This window comes from Syngnathus acus, chromosome 22 (assembly GCF_901709675.1).
Source record: "Syngnathus acus chromosome 22, fSynAcu1.2, whole genome shotgun sequence".
NCBI lineage: Eukaryota > Metazoa > Chordata > Actinopteri > Syngnathiformes > Syngnathidae > Syngnathus > Syngnathus acus.
This window is the reverse complement of record NC_051106.1, coordinates 2,753,419-2,767,222: the sequence shown is the minus strand read 5'-3', so window position 1 is coordinate 2,767,222 and position 13,804 is coordinate 2,753,419. Positions and strand designations below refer to the sequence as shown.

General features: G+C 41.6%; 1 protein-coding gene across 4 annotated transcripts in view; it reads right to left on the bottom strand.

Annotated features, from left to right (window-relative positions):
- The window catches only part of tiam2a (TIAM Rac1 associated GEF 2a), a 55,726-nt gene that overhangs the window by 36,806 nt on the left and 5,116 nt on the right, over positions 1-13,804 (bottom strand). Inside the window, exon 1 of one of the 4 annotated variants that reach the window (XM_037241534.1) lies at positions 2,415-2,529. The exons of 2 other annotated variants lie outside the window; for them this stretch is intronic. The gene's annotated coding sequence lies outside the window, so the exon portion shown is untranslated. Of the gene's footprint in view, positions 1-94; positions 169-2,414; positions 2,530-13,804 lie in introns of those variants that run through there. One more of the 4 variants, XM_037241535.1, reaches the window with a different exon arrangement.

Sequence of the window (13,804 nt, the reverse complement as noted above, 5' to 3'; positions counted from 1 at the left end):
TCCTGTCGATTTTCAAACTACCTTACTATCTGTAAAAGTTTCATCTGTTAGGAGGAAAGCTTGTTACTGGCGGCTTTGTAAAAAGTGAATTCACCAAAGTTGCAGAGCTGAAAAAGTTTCCTTCACATCGAAAATGCGCAGCTCATACGGGGTGAACGAGAGCTCACATGAAATCCCAATTGATTCACTTGAACCAAGTTGTTAAAGTGTCAGTAGAGTAACATAATGCCACCGTGTGTGTGTGTGTGTGTGTGTGTGTGTGTGTGTGTGTGTGTGTGTGTGTGTGTGTGTGTGTGTGTGTGTGTGCACACCAAGTTGAACGTTCTCTCCACCCAACTTGCTTTCAAATCAGCCAATCAAACTAAATGCTGGAAACATGTTTCCACCCCCCCCAATTTTCAAAATGACGTCGTCTTTACTCAGCATTGGAAATATTTTTGAATGCTGGCCGCAGTTTACCCATATGTTTATTTTTAAACCTTGGAATCCTCGCTTGTTCCTTTTTTTTTTCTTCTTTCCACTGCCAAATTTGCTCAAGAGCAAGAACTAAAACAAGAAATGGCCCAGGAGCACTCTTAAATAGGATTTGGAGCATCTTGGGTATAACTTACAGAACATACATGTAGCTCACGCTTCTAGACGTGTTTCAAATCGTGCTAACTCTGCTAAGCCTTCACAGCACCAGACAGCACGTGTTGGGTTTCCGAGCAAGCAGTCCACTGCCAAAAGCCTTAACCTTCGGGATTAAGTGATGTGCACCATCAAGAGTTTTATCTGCTTCTACTTAAATACACCTTGACCACAAGGTGAACAGTGTGACTGAATTAATTGACTACTCGAAAAGAGTTTTGGACACCCCTAATCTAAACCTTGCAAACTTTATCGACAATACCCACAAAAACAATTGGAATTGAGAATTCCATCTGTTCTTTGAATGACAACTAATTTGCAAACTTCACTTTCCTCGCAGATTCAATTCAGGCAGAACAGAGTTGAGTGAAAGGCTTTAAGGCGTGCCAAACCTAAAGGCACACTCGCTCGCCTTCTGCTGTGACTTGAACCAGACTATTGTGCCACTTTTGAGGCATACAAGACAAGTCTGCCTGTTTGCTGCAGCTACGGCGTCAAGTATGAACCCTCCCCTCCTTCCTTCCTTCTTTTCCTTCAACCCCCCCTTTGCTCTTCTCAATGGATTTCCTACAGGCCATCTGCTCAGGGGCCATGTGACCCCGACGCTCCTCGAGACACCCTGTGACCTGGCATTCTTCTCCCTCTGCCCTTGAATAACTCCCACGTACGTTTCATGTTTAGTCTGGCAAAGTGTTGGGTCTGGAGTTAGGAATAACAGCGAGAAGTGGGCCACACACCTCAACATGATACAAACACTTGGTTTAGGAAGTGAATTTTCCTTAAACCAATCCACTGTGCAACTGGAAAATCCACACAGTCAGTTCCTGGCCGTTTTTGTCTTTGGACCGTGAAAAAAAGTGGAGCAGCAAGTTAGTGACACAGCAGCTTGGCAGGCAAGGCGTTCCCCTCCTCTCTAGAACGCAGTTTTCAAAATCGAAAATACTGCAGTGCTTTGGCAAAAAAAAAAGAAGCTTGCTATATCTCATTGGGCTGCAAGAAAGATCACGAAGGCAGAAAATATATAATATGGTAAAATCATGCTTGAGTAACTTAAGTGGTTGCATAGACAAAACCCGTTAAGTCTTTGTGCCTTAAAAGATACAGCGAACTCAAAACAATGTGGTCATTTGTTATTACTAGTGAATGTTTACACAGTCGCCGAGCTTTCTTCCTGTCAAATCGCAAAGTGCAGGACCCGCCTCTTAGGGCTTTCTCTCAAGTGAAGGAGCAGCGTACTTCACAGCTTTTGGATGCATCATCTCGAAATCAAAGTTTTCCAAAAACACCATCGTTCATTCTTTTTTGGTGGAAAAAAAAAAAAGCAACCAGATGTGAATATGAAAAAGGCGCCAATGAGTAAGCCAGCCTTGCTATTTTTTTTTTTTTTTTTGTAATTCGAACAGCAACATGGTGCACGGATTGAATCACTCCATGAAAGTCTACATTTCTGTGTGGCGCAAGAGCTTGTGAAACATCTTTAGGTATAAATCTGGCAAGACAACCTTTGCATGAGGAGCAGTACAATTGATATTCAAAATATCAAAAGGTCATTTATTATTATCGCTTACAAGAACAGGCCTCGGGAAAAAACCCCACTTCAGATGTAAATTAAGCACAAGTGGTGTTCTCGTGATTTTATTTGGACTCAGTTATTCACACATGCAGACACCTGCGCATATCAACAAGAGGATTCACTAGGCAACCGGACCAACCCTGCCACCTCTTAATCCAGGACAAACAAAAACGGAGCGGGAGATAAAACAAGAGCCCATAAGATGCCTTACCTCTGCTGCACCGGCCTTTTAATCTAAAAGCTCTTTGCGAAATCTCGCTGCTGTTCTGTCACCTTAAAGTGGATTCTCTCCATGAAGGCTTGTTGGGTCTTAAAGCAACAGAGACATGCTACGTTTGACTCACACACAAGCAAACACGCACGCTGGAAGACACGTGGAAATTCCCTCCCTTCTCTGAGGCAGAGGCGAATCACCGTCCTCCTGGGGTAACCCTGGGTAACGGCGCACAGGCTCGGAAAAGCAGGACGACAGGGAGCGGAAAACTTCTCAACAGAAGCACTTTCTCAGAAAAAGAAGGAAGACTGTTTTATAGCTTCCATCAATTAAGAACCTCCACTCTTGTTTTTCCTATATGGTATACAGAAGCCTCGCTTTTCCGTTGGCTCGGAGGGGAGGAGGATGCATGACTGGTTGCAGCCAAGGCAATTTTCCATAGTCGTCTGAGACGACTGGGCGAGACAAGCAGGCGTGGGGTGGCTGCAGAGTTGCCTTACAGGCAACGGGGAGGGTGAGATGACTGGAGACTTTGTCGGATCACAAATGGCACAATAACCCCAGGAGGAGACCAAGGTGGCCAAGAGTCTGTGTGTGGTTAGTCCACACTGACAGGAAACAAAAGTCTGCAACACACGATTAAGTGACTTGTTTCTTGGGGCAAAAACGGGCACAATTGTCCAAAAAAAGATCTCTAAACATTCCCTGCTAGTGGAATTCGCGAGATGCTTTTGAAATGTTGTGACTAAGCCGGAGCCTGGTGGCGACACAGTCAAGACCGCCAGTGGTTTAAAACGCCACGCATGCCTCCATTTGACTATGGCTCACATAACTGTGGTCGCATAATTGAGTTGGGCCGATTTAGATGGCCGCAGTATAGCACAGTGCAGGACAAGCGGTGGGTGCTGGTTTTTTTTCGAATGCCAGACTGCTATAGCAGCTAGCAACAGTTCATACAGTTCAGCTCATTATGTCAAGTCAGGAGTTTGAAGATTTGTGCATCGTAAAAAAGCAGATCTGTACCAAGTAACCAACGATATCACCCTTGACTTTTTTTTTTTTCATAAGACATTTTCAAAGTCATACCCAAAGCATGCTATATGAGCAGCTGCTCAATAGGCATCCATCAGCCTGCTGTCTGACGTGACAACATCAGGATTCATCAGAGCTAAACATTGTTTGCCGTACAATAGTCGATGCGAAGGAGTCTGGCCTGCTCTCAAAGCCTTTTGTCTGCTCTAAAGGTTCGTGGGCAACACACTTGGTGGGAGTAGGATGCATGAAAAGAGAGAGAAGACGACAAAGAGCACCACTGTGATGCATATTCATACAGAGCAGGTGCTTCAGGCGTTCTGCTCGAGCCAAACGGCGAGCGTCTTGATTAAGATCAATTACAACATTTTGCAAAGAAAGATCAAATCCCACGGGGGACTAATACAAAAGCGATTATCGGTTGTGAATGTAAAGCAATTGGCTTGTTACAGTCTACGAGTATGAATAATTTTATTTTTTTCACCTTGTGAAAAGACCTTCTTGTAACCAGACTAGCATAAATTGCAAATGTCATACAGATGCAGGGAATTCGTTATTTTTATTGAGAAGTAAAACTGAAATTATTAATAAACCAATTAACTCCAAAAATATGTTCCTGTAGCCTCACAATACTATTTAGTTCATTTCAACTCAGCAAAAATAGCCTGCTGTTATTCTGATGGATTAGCGTGTTAAATTGTTAGCGCGCACAAAAGTCCATGTAAATGTTAATTTATGACATATTTAGCCACAGATTACTTTCAATAATCCCTATTTAATGAAAACAAAATCCCACTGGGGGTTGTGTGCTTGGGATATCGCTCGTGGGACCCGGACCTGACAAATGGAGGAAAGCTTGGGGAAGAAATATGGGAATTCATTCAGTGTGCTAATACTTATCACCCCTCAAAACAATTTAGCTTAGGGGTGTTTATGATCTGCCACGTGGGATTGCAGTCAGATGTAATTCATAAAAGACACACGAGTATGGGGGCCATACGTTGATCCTGATTGGACATGCTCGTAAAGATCAGTACTCCGATAAACCAAGGACTCAGATTTCTGGAGCCTCCAGATGCTTTATTGAATAATTGAGTATCAAATGAATGGATGGGTGAGAAATGATGGAATCCACTTAAGAACAGGGTGCTCTGAATCGGGGTCAGAGATCAAATGAAACCGATTTAGCATTTTTTTTTCTTTTTACCAATTACGCTCCAAGATCCATCACAATAATTATGTGCTTCTCAAAATAAATCAAGACAGCAACATGCATTGCTAAGTGTGTATTATTCAGTGCCCTGCTCCTATTCGTCTCTGTTTACTGTAAGTGCCTTCAGAGGCATAATTTGTATGGACGGGCAAAGAGGGAATTGGTTACGCCACAAAAAACATGCAGTGAGAGGTCTCAAATAGCTGGAAGGCGTAGAAGTTCAAATCGGCTAATTTCACAAATTTATTGAACAGCAGAAGTTCATTTTAATGATTAAATACACAGACAGTCATGAACTACAGAATGCATTTTCACCCTGACATGTTTTGGAGCATATTTGTACTATGAAAATAATGCTATCGACAACAACAACAACCGGTGTGATACTTCATAATGACGCAAATCGATAATGTATTGAGTAAGTTACTGTATTTGCATCAAATAAATTTGATGAGAACTGTCAGACACTCAGCTGTTAAAAGGCCTGCATAATAGATGAAAATAAACGTATCCTGTTCAGGGTCACGGGTCTGCTACAGCCTATGACAGATGACTTTAAGCAAGAGGCTGGGCGTGTCCTGGACTGGTCTCCAGTCAATCAAAGGGTACATAAAGAGAGACAATCACTCAGATAGACTGTCAACCCCAAATCTCTTGACTGTAAGACGCGCTAGCCGGTGCTCCACTCTGCCGCCTGTAAATCCCCAAATTTAAATCCATGGTACGGTGGTTCGATCTGACTTATACAAGTATGTGCAGTGGTCAGAAAAAGAAAACAACGCTGAGACTGTAGAAGGAGCTTAAAGAGTTGGGTCGAAATCTATGAAACTCTCCCGATAGGATTGGTGATCATTTGCACTCCAAAATTACCAGCAATTATATGCCCTCCCCAAAAAACATTTCTATTTAATCAATTCCGACATGAGATAAGAGCTCACAAATGCATTCTGCTTGACATATTTTCCCATCAGAAAGGAGCAGCACAATCTACGCAACTGTTGCAAGAGTGGAATGAATCAAAGTAAGGACATGTAGCTATTTTGAAGACGATAGGGAGAAAATGATAGGAATGAAGGTGGTGTTTAAAGAAAAACACTGAGCGCCAGTGTGGAAGCATAGGGTCGGATAAGAAACTAAAATAGAATGGAAAACATGACCTTGGTGTCGTGCAGTAGATTTATATACATCTCCATTCTCCTTGTTGATAAAACAATATAAAAATGCTTTCAAACAGAGTAAAATGAAAATAAAATTCACTGTTAACAATACAGTAACAAAAAACCATTCTCCTCATGTGGCACATTAAAGTGCAGGTACACTAGAATTTGCTGAGGCTGCACTTTGTGACTCTGATCTATTATCCTACTGTAGTGGGAGCTAGAGCGATTAATAACATTCATGTACTTGTTATTAGCAAAGCCACTATAGTAGTGTTCTGCGGCGAGACTCACTCCATGTTCCCTTGATGACCCATCGAAGATCATTGACTGGTGCAGGATAATGAGATTCAGATGCTGGGGATGCAACACTATCACGACAGGTTTCAGCACAACAATGGCGTCGTGGGGATTTGGGAGCATGAGCGGGACATGCGTAATTGGTAATCAATGTTCACAAACGTGAATTAAAAAGCCACACATAACACTCCAAATAGTATATTGAGGCATCGATAACATGATTGGAGAAAGAATATAGTTTGCTCCGTTCAGTAAGTTATACAAATTTACTGCAGTTTTATTGCAGTTCATTGGTGGGCTGACATATATTCATATGAAAATGGAAAAACTGAAATTTACTGCTTGGTGGAAACATGGCAAAACGCAGGATTTACTCAAATAATATGGAGAAATAAAGCAAAAAGACAAGACCGTGTGCACAAATTCATGGACATAATCAACCAAACGTTTAGTGTCCCAGAGAGGAAGTAACAGGCTCAAAATTGTTACTTTCCAGCCAAGATTGACACGTGGCTGGTGCATACCACAACATCGGGGCTAGTAGGCCAAACACTTTATGGCTTTGCCTCAAAACACACACTCTCACACACGAATACCTGCTATGCTAGCAGATAATGCATCACACTTGCAAGGGCCCCTTATTTGCATCCAGGAACTTAGAAGGTCTATGAATTGTTGAATGGGTCTTCATCCATCATACCACCAGACAGTTATTACCGTATTTTCCGGACTATAAGGCGCACCGGACTATAAGGCGCACCTTCAATGAATGGCCCATTTTAAAACGTTGTCCTTATATAAGGCGCACCGGACTATAAGGCGCACCATTAATGCATCATGTCAGATTTTTAATCCAAATCAAATCATTCTCCATTTTATCTTTTTTATTTCAACTTCAGACGCAACAAGTTACTTTATAATCACAAAATAATGATCCATAGTCTTTTTGATTGATGATTCATAGTCTTCAGCGGGCCACTTATGATTGATTTCATGACACAATGCTTCGGGCCAGTTTAAATTTAGGAATTTGGTCCATATATAAGGCGCACCGGACTATAAGGCGCACTGTCGGCTTTTGAGAAAGTTTTAGGTTTTTAGGTGCGCCTTATAGTCCGGAAAATACGGTAATTCATCTCTGCGTTCTTGAGGAGTTGTGACACCAGCAGAGATTTGCTTTTGGATTATTTTTAAATTGATTCAATAATTCAGACTCCAGAATAGAGAAATATACTATTCTTTCTGTATGTTTGTTGCTCAACAAAGGCCGCTCGAGTTCCTTCTTTAATTTCCAACTCAGTTTGTGGCAGACGTGTGATGTCATATATGCTGTGATCGTGACAGCTCTGATCAACTGGTTAAAGGAAAGTTGAATCGCCTCACTTTCATCCATAACTGCTTCAAAAACAAAGCTTATGGAGAAAAAGCTTTTGTTCGTTTGTATAAATGCTTTATGGTGTGTGTTCTGTCAACTGTATCTTAGGTTAATAAAATTGGTTTGCAAGTAGCTGTAAGAAATATGCATAAGTGCAACGATTAATCGACAATTAATCGATTATCAATCCATCCATTATCTATCGCTTATTCGGAGTCAATTAGCAGAGGCAGCAGCTTCAGCAGGGAAGGCCGAAATTTACATGTTCATTATGAAAAAGAAACGAAAAGTAGGATCTGATTATTTTTGTTATAGACTAATTCGCTTCAACTCAAGACTGAGATGAGCGTTATGTCCTAAAATCCATATTATGGTATAAACTGTGATGGTACCAAGCGTGACATAAACTTAAGTGTAAAAAGCGTAATGAAGCATCAAGTTATTATATTTCCTGTTAAAAGTATACAAACACCCTGCTGATTCTGATTGGTGAGTTTTGCAACAGAGGCTGCGTGAGATTAGACTATAGTTGACAAAACAGATTCTGGATCACACGAAGCCTTGGCAATCACATGATTGTGTTGTCTGGAATCGCAATTTCAATGAAGAAACCATACAACCTTAGTGTAGGGATGGTAAATCACTGACGTGACGTGGAAATGGAAGACTAGAGGGCAGGTAATAGATGTGGTCAAAGCGTGACGATTCAAGTCTGATCTAGCAATGGGACGCTCCTGTTACGTATGACCTCTTAAAGGCCAAAGTGCAGATCAAAGCTGGGCCAAACGCATCTTGAATTAATCTCCGGTAGGTCTAACTGTGGCCACGGGCAAATGACCTGGAAAAACAAAGCCGTGAAAATTTAAAGCTGACTAACATCAAGCTGGCAGATCGGACTGATTGTTGCTAGCTCAGCACTTTCATCAGTCACATGTGCCAAAGTCTTAAACAGTGACAGTGAAAGCCAAGATGACGTGAGGCTATTATGGGTGGTTACACAGTCTGGAACTGCCTGCCTGCTTTGCTCGCCATGGTCAAGGTCACAATTGCAAAGAGGCTACTCAGGAGCCATTACCACACTGGGGTGACTAAATAAATGGACAGTAGCTGTCAAGTGGCTACAATGACCTCATCAAAGCGTTTGAGACCAACGCTAATGGCAAAACCTTTCCATGAAATCATCAATAAATGAAAATTAATCTCATTCAAGTCCAAACCTATTGAATTCTGTTGTTCTTGCATAAATAAAGCATCACGTGAGACATCTTGGCCTACATGGAATAAAGCAAATGTGTGTTTCCCACAGCAATTAAACATAACGTACTTAATGTAGCCTCTAATAAAGTGCCCCATTTTAAGAGTACAACTAAATTCTCACGTGAAGTAGCCATTCTCTGACTGGTAACCGAACACAATGTTGATCAAAGGTTAGTAAATCCCCAAAGCAACAAATGTGTTTATCAAATTCCTGTGATGAAACTGTGGCTTTAATATGCCTTCAAGATGAGGGTGACATAAAATGGAGGTTACCAAGCCTGTCAATAGGAGGTTTGGAAATCAGATAAGGCAGAAATGTGAGCGACCTTGCATTCTGGAGCAGCTACAATTGGCGAGGCAGCTGGATATGAGACAAACACAGACACAAGCACACACACTGTAATTTTATTCTACTTTGGGCCACCGTGAACGTATGAGTCAACATGTTGCAGTAGGTCCGAAAAAAAAGACTTCTCCAGATAAAACTTCATCTGACTCATTTCTGTAATGAGGGACACATTCTATCATTTGATTTGTTCTTGTCCATTGCACTGGATCTTGTTTGATAAAATATGGAGATTTTCAATTTGCAGAGATGAAACAAAAGACTGTGAGCATGAGTGTATTGGCCGTGTGAACACGTGGTGTTTGTCCAAGGTTGGATTCATCCATCTTTCCGACAAGCGGAAACAGATTTAAATTTCAACATTTTACAGCTCAGTCTGAAAGCGGTCAAAAAGGCTGGAGTAAAGATTAGGTTTCACAGCGGGAATTATCACGAGAAATTAGCTGGGAGCCGCTATCGGCTCTAATCCGGAGCAGGTGTTCCACAAAGCTACGTTGCAGCGTTAAAATACACAACGCAACAAAACCCGTCGTTTTCTCACCAAAACTAGTTTTCCAGCTCATGTGAATGAAAAGATGAAAAGATAATTCTTTGCAAAACAATCCCATTTACTCACTTCCGCGAGGCTGTTGCAGAGAATTGTGGTCAATACAAACCGTAACAAATGTTCTTGTGCACGACATGTCTCGGCTTAGCACCAGAAACTGAGCCATGTGTGTGACATTTTTACAGATGTGATTAAATGAAGGTTTATGCCCAGAATAACACAAAGGGCCCCGGTCACGATGCCGTCATCATGTACACTAGACAAACCAAAACAACAATGGAGTCGAAAACGACAGCATTCGTGACAAAAAGAAAATAATGGCCATCTTTTAATTCTTAATGACAAAAATAAATTCCACAACTGATTGAGTTAGTGGTCAGGGGGGCAGATGTGGCAGTCTAGTGATGTCCCGTATGACCCTCTTGGTAGGATTTAAACAGGCAGATGCGCTACCAGCAGGGGCCATGAGAGGTCAAGCTGTTCCATTATGAGAGGACAAGGGTGGTATTTATTCACTGCCTTGCCTTCCTAAAAGGGGGAGGGGCCTTAGTAGGGAAAAGAGATGGATACTTAACCCTTAAGGCGAAGGGCTGATTACAAACCATCCCCTGTTCTTCTCATCTGCTGGCGGACATGCAGCACATCCAGAAAGATTCAAGGCAAGGCAGAAAAGTTGAGAAAGTTGAGAGCCAGACATTCGACTCCGCAATGATCCAAAGTGTTCCTAAATGCTCCCAGGAGGAGAGGAGGGGGAGAACCAATCCACAGAAAAACAATAATGATCATGACAGAAGACGGCAAGTGAAGCAGTGTGAGGCCGTATCAAATTGGTTGTGATGCACCCCTGCATTTAAGACACGATTTCCAGTCCTGGTGTTTTTCATGCCGTGTATGTGTTTTGGCTCTGGTACCACAGTGGCAGGCGCAAGCATATTGAATGGCTTGCCAAAAGCCACAGAGCAAAGCATGCTGGTGAAAAAAGATCACAAAGGAGAAGGGATGCCTTCCAGATGGTAGAAATATTCTTCAAAAAAATCTAAAAATCGGCAAAACATTTTACGACAAAACCGTTCCCGTTCCTCGAGGGAGAGTGAAAACTAAAACATGATTTAAAACACTAGAAAACTCATCTGTAAGCAAGCAGATGAAAAGGAAAAAAAAAAATCCAGTGTGAGCAATGATACGTGAGGCCATTAATATAACATGACTGCATAAGTACAGCTTTCACTCGGGCCCTCGAACCATAACCATCTCAGCTGACAGGAAAACACAGATCCTGGCATGTCTCTCGGTTATTATTAGTTGAAGACGATGCACACCAGAGTGGACATGCGCATTCTAAAACATTGTTATTAGTGCACATGAAGGCAACCACAAGTTTCCAGGAGAAAGTGAGGTGCAGACCACAGAGCTTGCTGTTGGAGACCCGCAGTGACACTCAATATTATTCCAGAGGCGAAAAGAAAGACAAGGTACGAAAGTCAAAAGTAAATATCAGTTATTAGAATCATTATTTAGAGTTAAGGTCTCTGTCAGACAGAGGCAGGGAGCGGAGGCTCCATAAATGACAAGAATGATAGATGGGTGAAAATAAAATCCAGAGTTCTTGATTGGGAAGCCTGGGAAGATGAATTACAATACCTTTTATTTCATCTAAGGGGACACCAGTGGTTGAAAAAATAAGATATTTGTCAATAGATCGCTAAGTATTTACTCAGTAAATATTTCCCTTTTTTTCCACTAAGATATTACCGTATTTTCCGGACTGTAAGGCGCACCTAAAAACCTAAAATTTCCTCAAAAGCCGACGGTGCGCCTTATATATGGACCAAATTCCTAAATTTAAACTGGCCCGAAGCATTGTGTCATGAAATCAATCATAAGTGGCCCGCTGAAGACTATGAATCATGAATCGAAAAGACTATGGATCATTATTTTGTGATTATAAAGTAATTTGTTGCGTCTGAAGTTGAAATAAAAATGATAAAATGGAGAATGATTTGATTTGGATTAAAAATCTGACATGATGCATTAATGGTGCGCCTTATAGTCAGTCCGGTGCGCTTTATAGAAGGACAAAGTTTTAAAATGGGCCATTCATTGAAGGTGCGCCTTATAGTCCGGTGCGCCTTATAGTCCAGAAAATACGGTATTTAACTCCTTAAATTCTCACGTGTTTTACCCCAACAGCTGGGATAAATTGATCAACTTTTAAACATTTTTAGGTAAAAATAGAAGCACCCCCCCCCTCCCCTTTCTTAATCTTCTTGTCCAAAGTGTTAATATCGGCAGACGCTGAGGTCATTTTCTTTTTCCAAGAGAGACGGAACCCTGCGCAAGTGAGCCACAGCAGCCCTTGTTCATCCACACACAGTGATTCCCTCAAACACACACATAGACTGATTTTGCACATCCCTTGTAGTTAGTATGAGTCATGTGTTCCACTCTTACCACACAGAGTCAGTCTAAACTGTAGACGCTTAGAAACATCTGGAAAAGCCACCAAATATGTTTCCATCCTCTAGCTCGTGACTTCTATACTAAACAGACAGACGGACAAATTGGGAATCTTACAGAATCAATTCAAATTATCCCTGTTAAAAAAAAAAAAAAAGTCTAGTTAGTTTTGCTCAGAAAAAAACAAAACAGAACCAGAGCAGACGAAACAAAGCAGTTCAATTCCGGGCCTTTAATAACATTAGCAAAGAGCCGCGGACAAATTACAAGTCGGCTCCCCCAATGACCGTTGAATGTCAAGTGCCGTAAATAGCCTCCGGTATCGCCTGCAAACACGTGTGTTGGGTATTTACATACAATAGCTTGACGTCATGGTTCTTGCCATCCGCTTCGTAATCACAAACTGAGCTATGACCTGTCTGAACCTAATTTAATAATTTACGTTTGTTTTTTTTCCCCTCACGGAACTTGCTCAAGAATTGCCACATACAGTACACAGAACGGAAGCAAACTTTTAACAATGGATTTTATTCGCTAGTGCTTTTAGGCCATGCAGGTGCAGTGAGCAAGAGAGGGGTCTCCCCCCTCCCTTAGGCAAACAGAGCACACCTTTAGTTAAAACCGCTCTTATGCAATAACAGAGGAGAGATTGTTCTTGGCACTGCCAGCGGATTAGTGGAGGTTGATGCTTGTGTTAGATAAGAAACGGTGTTTAAAATCTGGGCATCATGTAAGACACAGGTGTCAAACTCAAGGCCCCGTGGGCCAGATACGGCCCGCCACATCATTTTATGTGGCCCGCGAAGACAAATTGTGCATCAAATTCGTGTGTCATTACTAGAATTGCAAATTGTCTTCACTTTTAATATCTTTTTTTGTTTTTAAATATTTGACCAGTTTTTCTTGTCTGATTTGAAAACGAGTTATTTATCAGTTTGTTTTGTAGCTTTTACTGTATATAATATGAGGTGCTCATACATTTATTTGGGTTGACAAATCATAATGACCCTCCGAAAGATGCTATGACTACAATGTGGCCCGCGAAAAAAATTAGTTTGACACCCCTGATGTAAGAGAAGCCTGAAAGAGAATATCATCAGGCCCGGTGATACATAAAATAAAAAATAAAATTAAACCTCATAGGAATTGTTTTCATTCCTGCAACACATTTAGCATGGCTGTCAAGAAGACTTTAGGAAACAAGGTAACAAGGTGCCCATGTGATCGAAATTGTCGCCATTTGATCCCCGGGGACTCCAAGAACAGACGACAGATGAGTGTTCTTATCGTAACATTCTTTGCAATGAGCTAACATCCTCTTCCGTCTGACAGCTGAGGCCTGACAGCCAAACAAGGCCTGATGATTGTATCGCTCCAGGAAACACGATCTTTGGTTACATTTACCTCGTTTTTTTTTTTTTTTTAAGGGAAAGAGTTAATTGAGCATGTTCAGAGAGTCAATAAGGGACCGCCAAGGACCAGAATGTGTTGACACTGGCCGGACGCCAAATGACTGAATCAACATGACAAAGCTTGGGGAGTAAGAAATCAAGAAAAGAGATTATCTGGCTTGGATATCAAGCCGGCTTCTGCTCAAGTGGAGAGTTGGTTGGAGAGAGGAGTGTTAATGAGGCTCCTCAACAACACAACACTGAAACAAGTGCTACCAAGGCCAATCCGAAGAATTTTGGGTCTCATCTTTC